Here is a 20,753-nt window from a genome sequence, read left to right as displayed (position 1 = left end):
ACCTTTGATGTTTGAATTTTCTCCACATTGAGATAATATTCTGCACTATTGTTCCTTTTACCAAATTTACTTACATACATTTATCACTGTATTCTATCTGTCACTTTTTTGTCCATTCTTCCAGTTTGTCTAAGTCCTGCGGCAATTGCATTGGTTCCTCAGCACTACCTACCCCTCCACCCATGTTTGTATCATCCACAAACTTTGCCACAAAGCCATCAATTCCATTATCTAAATCACTGATAAACAATATGAAAAGCAGTGGTCCCAATACTGACCTCTGAGGAACACCACTAGTCACTGGCAGCCAACCAGAAAAGATCCCCTTTATTCCCACTCGCTGCCTCCTGCCTGTCAGCCATTCTGCTAACTATGCCAGTATCTCTCACGTAACGCCATAGAAGTTTATCTTGTTAAGTCTCTCATGTGACGCACCTTATCAAATGCCTTCTGAAAACCTAAGAAAATTACACCTACTGCCTCTTCTTTGTCCACCCTGCTTCTTACTTCCTCAAACAATTCTAGCAGATTTGTCAGGCAAGATTTCCCTTGACTGAAACCATGCTGACTTTGACTTATTTTATCGTTAATCTCCAAGTACCCGAAACATCATCCAACACATTTGCAACCAGTGAGGTTAGGCTAATTGTCCTATAATTTCCTTTCTTTTGTCTTCCTCCCTTCTTAAAGAGTGGAGTGAGATTTGAAATCTTCCAGTCCTTCAGGACCATGCCAGAATCAAGTGATTGTTGAAAGATCATGACCAATACATCCGTTATCTCTTCAGCAACCTCTCTCAGGACTCTGGGGTGTAGTCCATCTGGTCCAGGTGACTTATCCACCTTCATACCTTTCAGTTTGTATGGCACTTTTTCCTTTGTAACAGCAATGGCACTCACTCCTGCTCCCCGACACTCAGATATCTTTCACACTGTTAGTGTCTTCCACAGTAAAGTCTGAAGCAAAGTACTTATTAAGTTCATCTGCCATTTCTTTGTCCCCCATTACTACCTCAGCAGCATCATTTTCCAGTGGTCCAATAGGAACTCTCACCTTCCTTTTATTCTTTATATAATTGAAAAAACTTCTAGTATCCTGCTTTGTATTAACAGCTAGTTTGCCCTCATATTTCATCTTTTCCCTTCTTACAGCTTTTTAGTTGCCTTCTGTTGGATTTCAAAAGCTTCCCAATCATCCAGCTTCCCACTCACCTTTGCTACCTTACATGTCTTTCTCTTGGTTTTTATATAACCATATAACCATCACAGCACAGAAACAGGCCATCTCGGGCCTTCTAGTCCGTGCCGAACTCTTACTCTCACCTAGTCCCACCGACCTGTCCCACCGACCTGCACTCAGCCCATAACGCTCCATTCCTTTTCTGTCCATATATCTATCCAATTTAACTTTAAACGACAACATCGAACCTGCCTCAACCACTTCTGCTGGAAGCTCGTTCCACACAGCTACCACTCTCTGAGTAAAGAAGTTCCCCCTCATGTTACCCCTAAACTTTTGCTCTTTAACTCTCAACTCATGTCCTCTTGTTTGAATCTCCCCCACTCTCAATGGAAAAAGCCTATCCACCTCAACTCTATCTATCCCCCTCATAATTTTAAATACCTCTACCAAGTCACCCCTCAACCTTCTACACTCCAAAGAATAAAGACCTAATTTGTTCAACCTTTCTCTGTAACTTAGGAGATGAAACCCAGGCAACATTCTAGTAAACCTCCTCTGTACTTGTTCAATTTTATTGACATGTTTCCTATAATTCAGTGACCAGAACTGTACACAATACTCCAAATCTGGCCTTACCAATGCCTTGTACAATTTCAACATTACATCCCAACTCCTATACTCAATGCTCTGATTAATAAAGGCTAGCATACCAAAAGCTTTCTTCATATGCAGGCCTTAGCTTCCCTTGTCAGCCATGGTTGCCTAGCCCTGACATTTGAGATCTTTTTCTTCTGTGGGACATTTCTATCCTGCATCTTGTGAACTATTCCCAGAAACTTCAGCCATCTCTGCTCTGCCATCATCCCCACCAGTATCCTCCTCCAATCCACCTGGAAAGCTCCTCCCTCACGCCTCTGTAATTCCCTTTATTCCACTGCGATACTGATACACATCACTTATGCTTCTCCCTCTCAAACGGCGGTACGAATTCAATCATATTATGATCACTGTCTCCTAAGGGTTCCTTTACATTAAGCTCCCTAATAAGATCTGGGTTATTACACAACACCCAATCTAAGATAGCCTTTCCCCCAAGTAAACTCAAGCACAAGCTGCTCTAAAAAGCCATCTCGTGGGCATTCAACAAATTCTCTGTTTTGTGATCTGACACGAACCTGATTTTCCAAATCCCCTTGCATATTGAAGCCCCATTACAATTGTGTCATTACCTTTATTACATGCCTTTTCCAGCTCCCTTTGCAATCTCAACCTCACATCTTGACTACTATTTGGAGGCCTTTATATGATTCCCATAATATTTTTTTTACCCTTGCAGTTTCTTAACTCCACCCACAAAGATTCAACATTCTCTGACCCTATGTCGCCTCTTTCTAAAGATGTAATTCCACCTCTTATCAACAGACCACTCCACCACCTATGCTTTCGATACACAGTATATCCTTTGATATTAAGCTCCCAACTCTGGCCTTCTTTCAGCCACGACTCAGTGATGCCCACAACGTCATACCCACCAATTTGTAATTGCACCATGAGTTTATCCACCTTATTCCGAATGCTACGTGCATTTAAATACAGCACCTTCAGCCCTATATTCTTCACTCATTTGAATTTTGCCTCTGTGGTACAATCTTTTTGCTCTGTCTGCATTTGTACCCAGTCATTGGCTTGTCCTTCCTTATATTCATGTTACACCCAGCATCTACTCTGTGATGACGTTGTACTCCCCTTGGTTAGTGAAGATCCAACACTAAGGACTCCCCTGTTGTTATCCATGCCTCGTACTAATGACTCACTCTCAATAACAATTGTCTGTTAATGGGCCACTGTTTAAATAACAGCCAGCACCAATCACCCTCCTGTATTAATAACAGCCCTTCATTAATAAACAAGGGAAAATCCGATGATGCTGGAAATCCAGAGCAACACACATAAAATGCTGGAGGAACTCAGCAGGTCAGGCAGAATCTATGGAAAAGATTAACCAGTCAACGTTTCAGGCCAAGACCCTTCGGCAGAACCTGTGCTTTTTCCCCACAGATGCATTTTGTGTGTGTTTCAGCCCTTTGACGGCTACATCTAAATTGTTAACTTTATCACTAATGAGCGGAGAGCGTTCTAACTGGCTGCATCACCATCTGGTCTGGAGGGGCCACTGCTCAGGGTCAGATAAAGCTGCAGAAAGTTGCAAACTCAGTCAGCTCCATCATCAGAATCAGAGTCAGCTCTATTATCAACGGTGTGTGTCGAGAAATTTGTTAACTATCGGCACTAGGCTCCCCAGTATCCAGGACACCTTCATAGAGCAATGGTGCCTGAAAAAGGCAGCATCCATCATTACAGACCCCCATCACCCAGGACCTGCCCTCTTCTCATCGCTACCATCAGGGAGGAGGTACAGGAGCCCGAAGGCACACACTCAATGTTTCAGGAACAGCTTCTTCCCCTCTGCCATCAGATTTCTGAATGGATATTGAACCCATGAACACTACCTCACTAATTTGTCCTCTCTTTTGGCATTATTTTTTTTAAGTTACACATGTTATACTTTACAGCTTTTATTATTATGTATTGCAATGTAGTGATGCTGTGAAACGGCAGATTTCACAACCTGTGCCGGTGACATTAAACCTGATTCAGAACCGGAGTGCTCTGTGATTATTGTTAACTGTCAACACACACAAAATGCTGGTGAATGCAGCAGGCCAGGCAGCATCTATAGAAAGAGGTACAGTTGACGTTCCGGGTCGAGACCCTTCGTCAGGACTGATAACTGTCGCCTGTCAATATCGTATTGATTTAGAGATATGGTGTGGAACAAACCAGCCCAACAAACCCAGCCGCACTGCCCAGAAACCCACCTGTTTAACCCCAGCCTGGTCACAGGACGATTCACAATGCCACCCCTACTAACCCGTACAGTACATCAGTTTGGTCTGTGGGCGGAAACCCATGCACTCACAGGAGGGACGTACAAACTTCTTATGGATATGGACAGCGCTGGAATTAAACTCCAAATTCCAGCGCTGTAACAGGCCGGGTTACTCACTGTGCTTCTGAGGCTAATGGGTCATTTATTAGTGTGCACAATCCTGATTTGATGGAGACAGACGTGAGAGCACAGCGGAACATCTGGAAAACTTCTGAAATGCCCGCTTCGCTGCCGCTGCTACTGTGTGGTAACCGGAATCTCCGGAGCGGAAGGCCCCGAAATCCTTGGCTTTGCGTGTTTCAGTGGCGGGGGAGAGGTCGAAGGCGCTCGGCAGAGGATGGCGCTCGGGAGGCTGTATCAGAGAGGCTGGTCGGAAGCTCGAAGTTTTGGGACGGATGGACTCGGGGTCGACCGTGGTCGGCTGCTTCCAGGGTATCGGCAAATTGACGGTGCCTGGAGGTTTATGGCAGGGAGTTTCTCCCTTTTGCCACCTGCAATCGGGGACTCGGGAGTCAATCGACTCAGGGACTTTTGAGACTTTATTTACCGTGCCCATGGTGTGTTCTTCATCAAATTATGGTATTGTTTTGCACTGCTGTAACTATATGTTATAATTATGTGGTTCTGTCAGTGTTAGTCTTTGGTCTGTACTGTTTTCCGTGATATCACTCTGGAGAAACATTGTATCGTTTCTTAATGCATGTATGCATTTCTAAATGACAATAAAAGAGGACTGAGTGTTCTCATAATCTAAAACAAAACAGTCCTGTTCCCCATTCCCATTGTACAACAGCAGTGACTCTCCAACGTGAATGATTCCCATATCAGTGATAACCTCATATCAATGACGGTCCGGTATTGATGATATCCCACATTAATAAAGCCTCCTGTTAATAACTACTTTACAAATGGGACGGCACAGCAGGGTCGCGGCTAACACACCAGCAACCCATTCAGTTTCCACCCCTACCTGTAAGGAGTTCGACGTTCTCCCCGTGACCGTGTGGGTTTCCTCCGGGTGCCCTGGTTTCCTCCCACGTCCCACAGACACACAGGTTGGGGTCACTATGTTGCAGGCAAGGGCCGCACGGAGATGCTCGCGGGCTGCCACCCCATACCCTTGGTCCTTGATGCAAACGGCACGTTTCACTGTATGTGCCAATGTTTCGATGTACGTGCGACAAATAAAAACCTTGGGGGGTGGTTCTGTGAGAGAGACCAGATGCTTCCCTCTGCTGTCTGTTAATCCACTGGCCACACAGGGCCATGAGGAGTTGCTGGTTAACCCTCTCCTGTTTGCTTGCGCGAGCAAGAAGCTCCGACTGTTCTCTCCCCTGACCCACATGAGGCCGAGGACAGAGGCATGTCATGGGTCACCACACAGTGACCTCTGACCCCTGACCCCTGCTTGTTCCTTGGCAGGGCAGGGGGATTCGAGGGGATGAGGATCTGCCGAAGGTTCACATTCAGCTGTGTTAGACAATCCCTCATCGACCTGCTGCGAGCACAGGTTAATCTCCAGTGGATAAGAGCAGTAAGTGAGGTGACAGAGGAATCACCGTTGGCAAGGGAACGGTCAGTAAATAATGCAATAATCCCAACGACCGCACTGTTCCAGAGTACAGGATATGGCACAGACAGGGGGGAGAAGGGCCAGAGGAGTGAGACAGGGAGACAGAGAGAGACGTGCAGAGAATGCAAGAGAGGGACTGAGGGAGAGAGACAGAGAAACAGGGAGGGGCGGGGGAAGAGAGAGACAGATCGAGGGTGAGAGAGAGAGACACACACACACACACAAAGACTGAGGGATGGGGAGAGAGAGAGGAAGACTGAGGGAAGGAGAGACTGAGGGAAGAGGAGAGGGTGAGAGAGAGGGGGATGTGGAGAGTTCAGATGTGTCATTCTGCCCTTTGAACCTATCCCAGTAAGGACATTGAATAATGTCATGGCTGATGTCCCTGGCCACTGTACCCCCAGTCCCCTCGACAGCCTCCCCCAGTAGAGAGGAGCATGGCAAACTGAATCCTGCCCTTATTCGTCCCTTTTCCTGAGCCGCCATTCACCAGGACCAAGAGAAACCTCCCCAGAGTCAGAGTCAGAGCCAGGTTTATCATCACTGACATAAGCCGTGAAAGAAAGAGAAAGATTTAAAGATTAAATCTTTCCTTTTATTTAGAGGAGCTTTAGTTGTCACATGTACATCGAAACAGACAGTGAAATACAGTGAGTTTTGGACGGACACAGAGTTGGACTGTGGTCGGGTGCTTCCAGGGTGCTGCATCGGCAAGTTTGTGGCGCTGGTAGCTCATGGAAGGGAGAGTTTCTCCCTTCAACCGTCTGCGTGAGATCTTGGGGCTCTCGGGACTTTGAGACTTTTTTTTAAACCGTGCCCATGGTCTGCTCTTTATCAAATTATGGTATTGCTTTGCACTGTTGTAACTATATGTTATAATTATGTGGCTTTTGTCAGTTTTAGTCTTGGTCTGTCTTGTGTTTCTGTGATATCATACCGGAGGAACGCTGTATCATTTTTTAATGCATGCGTTTCTAAATGACAATAAATGAGGACTGAGTGTCCTCATAATCTAATCTAATGTGTTTTTTCCATCGAATAAGAAGCTGTTGCTTTGGAACATCAGCACGGTGCAAAGCATCAAAGAGACTGCCGTTTACAAAAATCGATAACCAGAGCAAAGGACGAATGCGAAGGGACCTTTCAGAACTCCACATTGACCAAAGTTCTACAGATGTACAGGGCATCACTGCTGGTACGGAAACTGCACCACAGCGGACAAGGGGGCTTTACGACGGGTAGTCACAACTGCCCAACGCATCACCGGCACCGCTCTACCCCCAGCAAGGACATTGACACAGAGAGGTTCCGGAAAAGGGCCAGTAACATCATGAAGGGTCTCACCCATCCTGCTCATGGACTATTTGTCCCACTCCCAACAGGGAGGAGGCTACATAGAATCGACACCAGGACCACCAGACACATAAGCAGTCACTTTCCCCAAGCAGCAAGTCTGCTCAACACCACCATCCATTAACTTCACCATGACTTTATTATCTGCCAACCTATGTACGTGTACAACCCATGAATATAATCAATGTAAACTATTTTATGTATTTATATTTATTGTTTTTTTTATTATTGTGTTAATTATCTTATTGTGTGTTTTTGTGTTGCATCGTATCTGGAATAACAATTATTTTGTTCTCCTTTATACTCTTACACAGGAAATGATATTAAACTATCTTGAATCTTGAAAATTCCTATCTAAGCTGGTCCCATTGACCGTGTTTGGCCCATCGTCCTTCAAACCTTTCCAACGCATGTACCTGTTAAATCCTGTTAATGTACCTGCCTCAACTCCCACAGGTTGAGTCAGTGGTGAGGACGGAAAATGCAACGTTAGCATCATTTCAATCAAGAGGACTAGAATAAAAGAACAAGGATGTAATGCTGAGGCTTTATAAAGAATTGGTCAGACTGCACAGAGTATTGTGAACAGTTTTGGACCCTTTATTTAAGAAAAGATGCACTGGCATTGGAGAGGGTCCAGAGGAGATTCACAAGAATAATCCCCAGAATGAAAGAGTTAATGCACGAGGAGCATTTGATGGTTCTGGGCCTGTAAAGTAAAGTAAAGGCATCTGTTAGTCTTGCAAGACCATGCATCTGTGCCTGGAAAGTCTTCACTCTCCAGGGCGCAGGCCTGGGCAAGGTTGTATGGAAGACCAGCAGTTGCCCATGCTGCAAGTCTGCCCTCTCCACGATACCAATGTGCCCAAGGGAAGGACATTAGGACCCATACAGCTTGGCACGGGTGTCATCGCAGAGCAATGTGTGGTTAAGTGCCTTGCTCAAAGACACAACACGTTGCCTTGGCTGGGGCTCGAACTCACGACTTTCAGGTCGCTAGTCTAATGCCTTAACCACTTGGCCATGTGCCTACAGGCTCTGGGCCTGTACTCGCTGGATTTTAGAAGAATGAGGAGATCTCATTGAAACCTATCAGATATTGAAAAGCCTAGACAGAGTGGATGTGGAGAGGATGCTTCCTATCGTGGGGGAGCGTAGGTCCAGAGGGCACAGCCTCTGACTAGAGAGACGTACCTTTAGAACAGAGATGTGAGGAACTTCTTTCACCATGGGTTGGTGAATCTGTGCAATTCATTGCCACAGACGGCTGTGGAGGCCGAGTTATGGGGCTTATTTAAGGCAGAGGTTGATAGTTTCTTGATTAATCAAAGATTTCAGGGAACAGGCAGGAGAATGGAGTTGAGAGGGAAAATGAATCAGCCATAATCGAATCGGAAGGATCAGCGCATCGAAGCGATTGAACCCAGTGTTTGGAGATCGATTCAGGCCCCAGGTCAGATTGAAAAGGTCAGGGTCAGATTGAAAGGGTCAGGGTCAGATTGAAAGGGTCAGGGTCAGATTGAAAGGGTCAGGGTATCAGGGCCCGAGACGAGGGCAGGCCAGTTCAGATCACTACTTCATGAGGTTTACTCAGCTCTGCGCTGATCTCTGCTGAACTTTGTGACTCTTGAGGACTTCAGTTCAGAACACTATTTGCTTGTGGTTTTTTTCCCCTCTACACGTTGGGTGTTTGACGGTCTACTTTTTTTAGGGTTCTTTTACTTTTTATGGGCACAATGTCTTTTTTCTCTGTGTACACTAGGTGTTTGACAGTCTTTTTTAAAATAAGGGTCCTTCTGGGTCTCTTTGTTTTGTGGCTGCTAGTTAGGAGATGAACCTGAAGGTTGTATAATTGATACAGACTTTGACAATAAATGTACTTTGGACTCTGAACGGCGAAGCAGGCGTGATGGGCAAATGGCTGAATTCTGCTGAGTCTCACGGTCTACCTCCATATACCGGGTAAAAATGTTGGTCCTCAAGTGCTTTGTAAATGCCTCCTGTCTGTTTAAACCCACGGCCTTGAGCTTTAGACCCCCCTACCTCGAGGGAAAGATCGGGAACAACTACCTTGTCTGAGCTCCCCAGGATTTCAGATTCAGATTCATACATCGCATGGACACAAGGAATACATCGTTTGAATTAATAACCAATAAAACCAACAGTGTGCTGGGGGCAGCCTGCAAAAGTCGTCACACATATCTGTGCCAACTTAGAAAACGCACGGTGCTGGACCGCACAACATAGAACACAACAAAACAAAAACGAAACAATAGCCGAAGAGCAAAACAAACCCCTTTCCCCCCACCCCCTTTCCACACACACCCACACACCTTCAACTCCAGGACAGGCATCCATGCCACCGGTCTCCAGTCTCCAGCTATTGTACTTCAGTCTCCTGACCTTCGCACTCTGTCCTTTGTGTCGTCCCCCAGACGAGCCGAAGGTGGGACCCTTGAACTCACTGACTCACCGACCTGGGACAGCCCAACAACTTTGTGATTTTACTAACTGCAACAAGGTCGCCCTTGACCAACCCCACGGCAGGTGGTGACCTCACAAGAGATTCTGCAGGAGCTGCAAGCCCAGAGCAACACACACAAGATGTTGCAGGAACTCAGCAGGCCAGGCAGGAGGGGAATGAACAGTCGACGTTTCAGACCGAGGTCCTTCTGCAGGACTGGAAAGGAAGGAGGAAGACACCGGAATAAAAAGGAAGCAGGGGGGCAGGGAGCGGAAGGTGATAGATAAAGCCAGCTGGGTCAGTAAGGGTAATGGGCCTGGAGGAAGGAATCTGATAGGGCCATAGGGGAAAGGAAAGGAGGAGGGAATCCAGGGGAAGATGATAGGCGGGTGAGAAGAGGTAAGAGGCCAGAGTGGGGAATAGAAGATGAGGAGGAGGGGGTAGGGAAAATTATTTTTACCAGAAGGAGAAATCGATTTGGATAGTTATAGGGACAGGAAAGGAATGGAGGGTTATGGGCTGAGTGCAGGTCAGTGGGACTAGGTGAGAGTAGCGTTCGGCACGGACTAGAAGGGCCAAGATTGCCTGTTTCCGTGCTGTAATTGTTATATGGTTATATGATGTTCATGCCATCAGGTTGCAGGCTACCCACGCAGAATACAAGGTGTTGCTCCTCCACCCTGAGTGTGGCCTCATCGTGGCAGTAGAGGAGGCCATGGACTGACATGTTGGGATGGAAATGGGAATGGGAATTGGAATTAAATTGTTTGGCTCCATTTGGCAGATGGAGTGGAGGTGCTCAAAGGAGCAGTCCCACAATTTCTGGCCGGTCTTACCAGTGTAGAGGAGGCCGCATCGGGAGCACTGGATATAATAACGGACCCCAGCAGATTCACGGGGAAAGTGTTGCCTCTCTGTTTGGGGCCCTGAATGGAGGTGAGGGAGGAGGTGAATGGGTAGGTGTAGCATTTCCATCCCCTGATTCCAATAAAACACCAAACATCCCGAGTTTGCACATTCGCGTAGCTGATGGACACTCCATGAAGACATTCATATGTAAATGAGCCAATTAATGAGCAGTGTGGAGCTGGGGACCGATGGGAGCTTTCGTAACCAGCTGGTTACAGCATCACATCTGCGAGTCAATGCAGCCAGTTGCCGAAGGCTTCCTTTAAAGCTGCCTTACTTTGTTATTCAGGATGTGGTACATGAATTTCTTTGAAGGGAAACACTTGAAAGCTACTGAAGATTAAATTAAAATAAACCAGCAAAATTTAACTAACGTCAGCAACCAGAGATGCAACCAAGGAGATATTTCCTGAAAACAAGATTCTGCACAAAATTTTGACTGTTTATTCCCCTCTGTAGTAGATGCTGCCTGACCTGCTGAGTTCCACCAGCATTCTGTGTTAGTTTTAATTTGGCTTTTTTGACACTGATCAACAAAAAATGACTCTTGTGTGAAAGTGAAAACAGATCTCCACAAAGTGATCTAAATTAATTACAAATAATATTGTCATGTATGACGCCAAGCAGAGCTACCGGACGGATGATGCTAATGAGAAAGATAACGGAAGACAATGGAGAAATATTCAAAATGCTAATAAGAGAGAAGAGAGAGATTAACGAGAAAGAAACACAATTCTGACGTTGGCATCTGCGACAGGCCGTTTGCTTTGAACCTGAACTGTTTGAAGTTTGATGGACAGGTGATACCCCAGCAGGGGGATAAAAATAGCAGGTTTGCTAAGGCACGGGACACACATGCCACGAGACCCTGGAAAGAGCAGTGTGCCCCACAAGGTGGTGGGAGTTTGGAGGACCGGTTTGTGGGAATCGGTCAGAGGCTCACAGGGTGTAAAGGTACAATCGGTGGGAACCTGGTGTGTGTCCGCCCTTGCCTGGGTGCCGGGTTCACCACGGAAGAACGATCGCATCCGGGACGGAGGGGTCACAGTCGGTGACCACAGCTGGATCAGAAGGCATCGAAAGGTTTGCCTGAAACCAACTGCATCTCTCTCTCTCTCTCCAACGGTACGACAACAGCGATTACTCCGAACTGCGTTAGACTGAACTGAACTCTGCTTCACTTAAGACTGATCATTTTACCCCTAGACTGCAATAGAGCTTGGTTGATTCCTATTACCCTATTTCTGTGTATATGTGTATACTATCATTGCTAACCTGTTAGATTTATATCCTTGCGATTAGTGTACTGTATTACTTATTTCTTTAATAAAACTTTATTAGTTCCTAGTAATCACAAACTCCAACAAGTGTTCTATTTCTGCTGGTTTGGCAACCCAGTTATGGGGTACGTAACAAGATAAAACAAAATAATTGATTGCATAAGTATTCACACCCTTTAATATGACACACCAAATCATCACAGATGGTAGATAATTCATTTTAGAAGTCACATAATTAGATAAATGGAGATCACAGTGTGCAGTCAAGGTGTTTCATTTGATTGTAGTAAAAGTACACTTGTATCTGGAAGGTCCAACTGCTGGTGAGTCAGTATCCTGGCAAAAACTGCACCATGAAGACAAAAGAACACTCCAAGTAACTCCATGAAAAGGTTATTGAAAAGCACAAGCCAGGAGATGGATACAAGAAAATTTCCAAGCCACTGAATATCTTTTGGACTACAGTTAAACCAATCATCAAGAAATGGAAAGAATATGGCGCAGCTGTAAATCTGCCTAGAGCAGGCCGTCCTCGAAAACTGAGTGACCGTGCAAGAAGGGGACTAGTGAAGGAGGCCACCAAGAGGCCCATGGCAACTCTGGAGGAGTTACAAGGTTCAGTGGCTGAGATGGGAGAGACTGTGCATATAACAACCGTTCCCCAGGGGCTTCACCAGTCACAGCTTTATGGGAGAGTGGCAAAGAGAAAGCCACTGTTGAAAAAAAAACCCATATGAAAGTTTGGCTTTGAGTTTGCCAGAAGGCACGTGGGAGACTGAAGTCTGCTGGAAGAAGGTTCTATGGTCTGATGAAACCAAAATCAAGCTTTTGGGCCATCAGTCCAAACACTGCACATTATCAAAAACACACCATCCCTACCATGAAGCATAGTGGTGGCTGGATCATGCTATGGGGATGTTTCACTGCAGCAGGCCCTGGAAAGCTAGTGAGGGTTGAGGGTAAAATGAATGCAGCAGAATACAGGGGAATCCTGGAGGAAAATCTGATGAGAATTGCCACTTGGGAGAAGATTTGTTTCCCAGCAAGACAATGACTCCAAGCATAAAGCCACAGCTACACAGGAATGGCTTAAGAACAACAAAGTTAATGTCCTGGAGTAGCCAAGTCAGAGTCCAAACCTCAGTCCAATTGAGAATTTGTGGCTGGACTTGAAAAGGGTTGTTCACTCACGATCACCGAGCAATCTGACAGAGCTTGAGCAGTTTTGTAAAGAAGAATGGGGAAAAATTGCAATATCCAAGTGTGCAAAGCTGATAGAGACCTATCCACACAGACTCAAGGCTGTAATTGCTGCCAAAGTTGCATCTACTAAACACTGGCTTGAAATGGGTGAATACTTATACAATCAATTATTTTGTTCTATATTTGTAATTAATTTAGATCACCTTATAGAGATCTGTTTTCACTTTGACATGAAAGAATCTTTTTCAGTTGATCAGTGTCAAAAAAGCCAAATTAAATCCACTGTGATTCAATGTTGTAAAACAATAAAACATCAAAACTTTTGGGGGAGGGGGAGAAATACGTTTTATAGGCACTGTATGGGTTAATCTTACAGTGGTGCTAGAAAGTTTGTGAACCTTGTACAATTTTCTCTATGTCTGCATAAATGACCTAAAATGTGATCAGATCTTCATGGAAGTCCTAAAACTAGATAAAGAGAACCCAATTAAATAAATAACACAAAAAACATTATATTTGTTCTTTTAATTATTGAGAAAAATTATCCAATATTACATGTTTTTATTGGAAAATGTATGTGACCCTCTGGGGTAATGCCTTCTACAAACGCTATTTGGAGTCAGGTGTTCCAATCAATAAGATGAGATTGGAGGTGTGGATTGCAGAGTTGCCCTGCCATATAAAAACGACACACAAAGTCAGGTTACTGACAGAGCCTGCTCTCAAGAAAGATCTGTTTATGTGCACCATGCCTCGATCAAAACAACTTTCAGAGGACCTTAGAAGACGAATTGTAGAGATGCACGAAGCTGAAAAAGGCTACAAAAGCATTTCTAAAGACATGACTGTTCATCAGTACACAATAAGAGAAGTTGTCTACAAATGGAGGAGACTCAGTATGATTGCTACTCTCCCTAGGAGTGGGCATCCTGCAAAGATCACATCCTGCATCCTGCAATGCTGAAGGAGATGAAAAAGAACCCAAGGGTAACAGCAAAAGACCTGTAGAAATCTCTAGAACTTGCTAAAGTCTCTGTTCATGTATAAACATTGAACAAGAATTGTGTTCACGGAAGGACACCATGGAAGAAACCACTGCTCTCTTTAAACAAATTTGCTGCATGTCTCAAGTTTGCAAAAGACCACCTGGATGTTCTACAATGCTTCTGGGGCAATGTTCTGTGGACAGATGAGACAAAAGTTGAAATTTTGGCAGAAGTACACACTGCTATGTTTGGAGGAAAGAGGGCACTGCACACCAACACCAAAATCTCATCTCAAATGTGAAGCATGGTGGAAGGAGCATCATGGTTTTGGGCAGCTTTGCTTGCAATTATTGAGGAAACAATGAATTCAAAACTGTAACAAGACATTTCACAGGAGAATATCAGGGCAGCAGTCCGTCACATGAAGCTTAATAGAAATTGGACAATGCAACAAGACAATGAGCTGAAAGACAAGAGTAAATGAACAACAATAGTTTAAAAAGAAAAAAATTTGTTCTTTGGAATGGCGGAGTCAAAGTCCTGGCCTTAGTCCTATAGAATTGTTGTGGAAGGACCTGAAGGAAACAGTTCATGCAAGGAAGCCCACCAACATCCCAGAGTTGGAGCAGTTTTGTAAGGAGGAATGGCCCAAAATTTCTCGAAGCTGATGTGCAGGAGTGATCAACAGTGGAAATGTTTGGCTGAAATTATTGTTGTACGGGTGGCGGGGCGGGGGGGGGGGGTCACAGCCAGCTACTGACAGCAAAGGTTCACATACTTTTTCCAACAAATACATGTAATATGGGATCATTTTCCTCACCACTGAGAGTATATACAATCAAAGTCAAAGAGTTACTTGGACATTGTGCTTGAGAGGATTGCTTTAATATTTATTGCATTTTTCTCTGTTTCTCTATTGTGTTCTTTATGCTTTTTGTGTGTTTTTGAGCTGCTTCGGATCCAGAGTAACAATGATTTCATTCTCCGTTACACTGGCGTACTGGCAAATGACAGTAAACAACCTTGAATCTTGAGGATTCTGCAGAATCTGGAAATCTTGAGCAAACACACACAAAATGCCGAAGGAAACTCATTCTTTGCGAAATAGGGATTTTCACTTTGGAGCGAAGGACATGAGATGACTTGATGGAGGTGTGCAAGATATTGAGGCAGAGGTGAAATGGACAGCCAGAGAGACTTTCCCAGGGCGTAATGGACATTTTAAAGTGATTGGAGGAAAGTCAGAGGTAGGTTTTTATTTACAGAGAGAGAGAGAGAGAGAGAGAGGTGGGAGTGTGGAGTGCCTTGCCAGAGTGGTGGTAGATTCAGTTACATTAGGGACATTTAAGGACGATAGAAAAACGGCAGGCTACGTGGGGCGGGGGGTGGGGGAAGGGTTAGATTAATCTTAGACTAGGTTAAAAAAAGTCAGAAGAACATTAAGGGTCAAAGGGCTTGTACTGTTCTATGAATTTGACCCCGGGAGTGTGTGATGGGACAGTGTAGAGGGAGCTTCACTCTGTGTCTGACCCCGGGAGTGTGTGATGGGACAGTGTAGAGGGAGCTTCACTCTGTGTCTGACCCCGGGAGTGTGTGATGGGACAGTGTAGAGGGAGCTTCACTCTGTGTCTGACACCGGGAGTGTGTGATGCAACGGTGTAGAGGGAGCTTCACTCTGTCTGACCCTGGGAGTGTGTGATGGGACAGTGTAGAGGGAGCTTCACTCTGTGTCTGACCCCGGGAGTGTGTGATGGGACAGTGTAGAGGGAGCCAAGTCCACACCGTACGATTCTTTAATCCTGAGTTCTCACTATCCACTGACCTACATGGAGGAACACGTATCCATCAGCTGAGGGAGGAATACGAAGCAGTAGTTTGGGGAGGAACTTTCCTTACCAAAGTTTTCCTGAAGCTTCCAGACATTCTGAGGACCCCAGGGCTACCCCCTCACACCTGTATCCCTCTATGCCGCCCCCCCCCCCCAGTACAAGGTGTGAAGCTGTGAATGTATCAGGCTGTGGCTTGTCTTGTCTCAGGGACACTCTGCTGATGCAGGGCCTTGTGCCCAGCTGTTTGCGAGGTGTGCTTGGCAGGTCACTGGGCAGGGAGGGAGTCCGCCATGTCGGAACACAGCCTTCAAGTTCATGGACAGATTGACAAACATTAACTTGTTACAAGGTGCACACTCCAACACGGAGAGGGAGAGGGGCAAATCTCAAATGAGAATGAGTCAGAGTGCAGGAAGGGGATGGAGAGCATCGAGGCATGTTGTCATGACAACAACACTTCCCTCGGTGTGAACAAGACGGAAGAGCTGGCCACTGGTTTTGGAAAGGGGCCAGTGCATCTGCTCCCGCCTGGTCAATGGAGCTGAGGGTCCTGGAGGTGAGTGTCACTAATAGTCTATCCCGAGTCCAACAGCATAGAGGTCATGGCCAAGATAGCTCACCAACACCCCTTTCCTCAGGAGGCTAAAGGAATTCAGCATGTCCCCAATGACCCTTACCAGTTGTTACTGACGCACTGTAGAAAGCATTCCATCTGGTTGCAGCACTGCCTGGTACAGGAACTCTGCTCGTGACCACAGGAACTTGCAGAGTCACGGACACAGCTCAGCACCTCACAGAACCCAGCCTCCCCTCCTTTGACCCTACACTTCTCGCTGCCTTGGTACACCAGCAGGGCCAGTCAATGAGCCCTGAATATTCTCGCCTCTCCCTCCTCCCGTTGCACATAAGATAAAAAAAATAAAAAATAAAGGCATCCGTCAGTCTTGCGAGACCATGGATCTGTGCCTGGAAAGTCTTCACTCTCCAGGGCGCAGGCCTGGGCAAGGTTGTATGGAAGACCAGCAGCTGCCCATGCTGCAAGTCTCCCCTCTCCACAACACTGATGTTGTCCAAGGGAAGGGCATTAGGACCCATACAGCTTGGCACCGGTGTCGGCGCAGAGCAATGTGTGATTAAGTGCCTTGCTCAAGGACACAACACGTTGCCTCGGCTGGGGCTCGAACTCACGACCTTCAGGTCACTAGTCCAATGCCTTAACCACTTGGCCACGTGCCCACGGGCACAGAAGATACAAGAGAACAAAAGCATGTACCACCAGGCTCAAGGACAACTTCTACCCCACTCTTATTGCTACTGAATGGATGTCTTGTCTGATAAAACTGGACTTTTGACCTCATGATGACCCTTGCACCTTATTGTTTGCCTGCTCTGCACTTTCTCTGCAACTGTTACACTCTATTCTGCATTGTTATGGTTTTATGATCTGACCTGTATGAACAAGACAAGTTTTTCACTGACAACAATAAACCAATACAACTGAGGGCCTCACTTGTTTATTTCACACTCACACAACTAATCTGGCCGAGGGCACCAGATCCCTTCCCTGAGGATATGAGACAACTAGTTAGTCTTATCGTCCAAGAGGACTACAACCTCGCTGGATTTGGAGGCCTGTGTGCTTCAATGACCCGGAGAGCTACGTTGGCTGGAGTCAGGGCTTTGTGCTTTGGCTCTTGGTAGGGTCACCCATGACAAACAGGTCAAAGGGTAGAGGCCAGAGTAAGAATGGTCCACCGATCCTCCAGATTTGGCAGTTTGGCTCAGGGCTAACAACTCTCGCTAGTCAAAAAAAAAAGTTGTTACAGAAACAGCAAAGAGACTTCATTGTTGCTCTAAACGGCAGCAGTGTAATGGGGACCAAGTAGGTCACTCTCATCACAATCTGGTCATTTTCATGCCGATCGTTACCAATACTAATCCAAACAGCCACTAAAATCCACCTTTTTTATTGCATCAATGATGAACACACTCCAGGTATGTGCTGGGGGCAGCCCGCAACAGTCACCACACATCTGGTGCCAACATACCCCACCACAACTCACTAACCCTAACCGTACGTCTTTGGAATGTGGGAGGAAACCAGAGCACCCGGAGGAAACCCACGCAGTCACGGGGGAGAACATGGAAACACAGAAAATCGACAGCACAATACAGGCCCTTTGACCCACAAAGCTCTGCCGAACATGTACGTACTATAGAAATTACCTAGGGTTGCCCATAGCCCTCTATTTTTCTAAGCTCCACGTACCTGTCCAGGAGTCTGTTAAAAGACCCCATCGTATCCGCCTCCACCACCATCACCAGCAGCCCATTCCACACACTCACCACCCTCTGTGTAAAAAACTTACTCCTGACATTTCCTCTGTACCTACTTCCAAGCACCTTAAACCTGTGTCCTCTTGTGCTAGCCTAAACCTACAGACTGCAGCAAGAATTGACCCCTGCTCAGTGCTGTTATAAAGCGTTACGCTAACCATTACCCTGGTGTGTGCCAGCATAGGTTACTAGTCCGGTAAATTCATCACCGAGTGAGACTGCACCATCATATCCCTCACACTGAGTGATTTAACCCATCCGTGAATATAACATCACGCACTGAGACTCTGCAATAAGTGCATTTGAGCCCAGGGATGACATGGTCGTGTAGCAGTTAGTACAACACTTTATAGGGCCAGCAATCTGGGTTCAATTCCTGCTGTTGTCTGTAAGGAGTTTGTACGTTCTCTCCGTGACCGCGTGAGTTTCCCCCAAGTGCTCCAGGTCCCTCCCACATCCCAAAGGCGTACAAGTTAGGGTTAGGAAGTTCTGGGCATGCTGTGTTGGTATGAGAAGCACAATGCATGCAGCACATCCTCAGACAGTAAATGATGCATTTCATTGTACGCGTGGACAAATAAAGCTAATCATTAATCTTTAGCATGATAACACTCCTGAGTATTCATCTGCTGAGATTCTACCAGCAGGTGTCCTGAATACCATGCATTAACCAGTGATCACCTTCGATCAATCATCTTCAACCTGTTCGGTCTATTAACTATCGAGTCCAGTCAATACAGAGCACTCTCAGTCTATACTTGAACATCTTCAGTAGATTGAATCTTACACACATCATTAGCCTCCTGAATTTTCTCTGATACAGGTTGTTAACCCCTGAATCTCCTCTATTGATACAGACTATTCACCCCTGAATCTCCTCTATTGTTACAGGTTATTAACCCCTGAATCTCCTTTATTGATACAGATTATTAACCCCTGAATCTCCTCTATTGAAACAGGTTATTTACCCCTGAATCTCCTCTATTGAAACAGGTTATTAATCCTTGAATCTCGTCAACAGATTCCACCCTGTGCATACTGTCAATTAACCCCTGATCCCCTCAAAGAATTCTATCGAATACATATATCCTATTAACCCTTGATCCACTTCAATAGACTGATCCAGTAATATTATAACCCTGTAAATCTACTCAAAAGATTTGTACAAAGTCCATTAACTCCTTGCACTCAATAGACCACACTCTGTAGAACCAACTAACCCCTTGCCATCAAGAGGTCATACCCTGTATACAGTTTATTAACCCCTTTCACCCCATAAACCTCACTGTTTATAGTCTATTAACACCTTGCTCCTCATAAACCACACACTGAACATAATCTATTAACCCCTTGCCCTCCATAAAGCACATCCTGAAGTCTATTAACTTTTCACCTCCATATACCACATTGCGTAGTCTATTAACCCCTTACTTCCCATAAACCACATTCTGTACACAGTGTATTAACTCCGCGCCCCCATAGTTCACAGCCTTGTCCTTACAGACAACACCCTGAAAGTCTCTTAGCCCCTTCCCCCCGTAATTCACACCCTATAAGGCCATTAACTCCTTTCTCCCTCCTATTGTTCACACCCTGTGTCAATTAACCCCTTTCCCCCATAAACCAAACCATGCACGGTGCATTAACCCTTTGCTCTCTATACACCACACCCTGAACATAGTCTATTAACCCTCTACCTGTGAACCGACCGATGATGTTCGCTAGCTCTGCCTCACCTGTTGGATGTCCCTATACGCTGCAGCTGCCCGGCTCCGGTCCCTGCCGGTTCTGCACCGCAGCCGCCAAACCGAACCTGCCCCGCCGGCCGCCGCTCCGTTCTGACTGACAGCGGCCTTCCCGCCAATGGCAGGCGGAGGCCGGCGTATAGGCGGGACTCCAACCTGCATCGCCACCAATCAACGCGTCTCTTGGCTCGTGATTGATGGCCGACCCCGGGAAACAGTGTGTTTGCCGGTTGCTGCGCAACCGCTGCAGTGATTGACAAGTTTCCCAGGAGGCTGCATTTCTATGGCACCTGCCTCATCCCTGGCAGGGCCGAGCCCGATCGCGCTGCAGACAGCGTTACAGTAGTGGAAATACTGCGATGCGCAGAGGTACCTCTAACTGAGATGCAACCGTGACCATTTAACCACAGGGTACGGGTAACCGACTTCCCGATACCACAGTTATTGCAGACATTTTAACTCAGTTCATTCATTTGTTTTGCGCCATGTCGTATGATCGTCTTTCCGTGCCCATGATTTTTCTTGGCAGATTTTTCTACAGGAGTGGTTTCAAATTGCCTTCTTCTGGGCAGTGTTTTTACAAGATGGGTGACCTCAGCCATTATCAATACTCTTCAGACATTGTCTGCCTGGCGACGGTGGTCGCATCGCCAGGACTTGTGATCTGCACCGGCTGCTCATGCGACAATGGGGTGGGGAGGGGGCTGCTGGCAGGTGTTTCACCTTGACCAAGGGTGACCTGCAGGCTAAAGGAGGGAAGGAGAGCCTTTCCCCTCCTTTGGTAGAGACGTATCTCCAACCGGCCACCCACTCAGTGGCCACTTTATTAGGTACACCTCTACCCCTGCTCATCAATGCAAACATCTTATCAGCCAATCATGTGGCAGCAATTCAATGCATAAAAGCATGCAGACATGGTCAAGAGGTTCAGTTGTTAAGACC

At 46.1% G+C, this 20,753-nt stretch overlaps 1 protein-coding gene across 1 annotated transcript in view; it reads right to left on the bottom strand.

The window, feature by feature from the left end:
• The window catches only part of LOC134346386 (serine/threonine-protein kinase NIM1-like), a 36,921-nt gene extending 17,030 nt beyond the window's left edge, over nucleotides 1–19,891 (bottom strand). The window contains exon 1 of the mRNA XM_063047742.1: nucleotides 19,803–19,891. The gene's annotated coding sequence lies outside the window, so the exon portion shown is untranslated. The remainder of the gene's footprint in view (nucleotides 1–19,802) is intronic.
• Nucleotides 19,892–20,753: the final 862 nt, after the last annotated feature.

Source organism: Mobula hypostoma, chromosome 5, assembly GCF_963921235.1.
Source record: "Mobula hypostoma chromosome 5, sMobHyp1.1, whole genome shotgun sequence".
NCBI lineage: Eukaryota > Metazoa > Chordata > Chondrichthyes > Myliobatiformes > Myliobatidae > Mobula > Mobula hypostoma.
The sequence above is the reverse complement of the archived record's forward strand: the minus strand, read 5'-3'. Positions and strand labels throughout refer to the sequence as shown.